The sequence below is a fragment of the Bidens hawaiensis genome, unplaced genomic scaffold, assembly GCF_021521415.1.
Source record: "Bidens hawaiensis isolate Kalapana, Puna unplaced genomic scaffold, B.hawaiensis_p1.1 tig00029683_1, whole genome shotgun sequence".
Classification (NCBI taxonomy): Eukaryota; Viridiplantae; Streptophyta; class Magnoliopsida; order Asterales; family Asteraceae; genus Bidens; species Bidens hawaiensis.
The window spans coordinates 9,140-10,415 of NW_027494932.1; the positions used below are offsets into that span (position 1 = coordinate 9,140).

Here is a 1,276-nt window from a genome sequence, read left to right on the forward strand (position 1 = left end):
CTTGGCGGAACACTAGGCGCCAGGAAATCACTAACGCCGGGCGTAGTGAATGGCGCGAAGAGTGGAGTCCAATATAACCTTTTCCTGACACCTTGGGAATGGTAATGCAAAAGTCCCACCAGCATGGGACAAAAAGATGGTGACCCACATAGGGATAAACGTCAAACCAATGGGGATAGGACAACACATAAAGGACGGTACGAACAGTACAATCACGTCCTTGTCAAAAAGCCATGATGCCCACCAACTTCCACCAACCACCACGACCGCACGAGTGGGGAATAGTATTGGTGAAAAACCTGACAAGGTGGTTTGCCACACTCTCTCTCCTCCGGCTATAAATACCGCTAAACCTCCAAATGGTAAAGCATATACTTTCTTCTGCTATCACTATCAAACTATATTACCTTGTACTATCAAGTACTGATTCTCACGCCGGATGGTGGTTACGAGAGAATCCCCCCCCCCATTCCTCGTAACGAGCTCACGGTGTTCTGTTTTGCAGGTTACACTTATCTGCGCCAAGAAGGTTTTATAACCCATCGTGTAGAATACTCATCCATTACCCTCGGACTAACGTGTTAGACCTTGAGGGGTGGATCCGGGTTTCTTCAGGCATCTCAACTGAAACGCTAACCATATAAACGCATAAATGAGTATGCTCAATACCCATGAACCATGTTATATACTAAACGAGTTCCTAAAAACATGATATTGAATAGGAGGCAAGACATGGTTTTATAATAGAGTATGTGACTGAAAAATGAATATCATTTTTAAATCATTAAGTAGAAGTTGGAGAAGATTACAAGGGTTAAATTCTAAGTAAAAAAAGTAAATTGTTGGCCCATGCAGGTATCGTACCTGCGACCTTCGCGTTATTAGCACGACGCTCTAACCAACTGAGCTAATAGGCTTGCATGTCTTCAGCTTGATCTGATCATAGTCTTCATCTCAAATAATCAACTGGATGTCTGTCTCACTGCGTTCTAAATGGAACTACAAGGGGTACGTATAAGTGAAGCTTGATTTTTTAACGACACACGTTGAATTCCACTGGTTTCAGAATTTTGGGTGTCCTTGTGGTTGATGATGGTTTGTGGAGGTGGTGGTCGGATTGGGGAAGAATTTTTCTTGTCATCTAAAGTCAACAACTAAGATTTAAACAATATTGCATTAACAATGCATGAATGCTAAAGTTGACTCGCCAAGCACCCGAATGTTGTAGTCTCTCCGAATCTTTGTAGCTTGGGCAATGTAGGAGTGTCCAAAGACA

General features: G+C 42.8%; 1 non-coding gene across 1 annotated transcript; it reads right to left on the reverse strand.

Annotated features, from left to right (window-relative positions):
* Positions 1 to 843: 843 nt before the first annotated feature.
* TRNAI-AAU (transfer RNA isoleucine (anticodon AAU)) lies at positions 844 to 917 on the reverse strand. Its single transcript has one exon. It is a non-coding gene; the product is annotated as a tRNA-Ile (tRNA).
* Between the last annotated feature and the right edge of the window lie 359 nt (positions 918 to 1,276).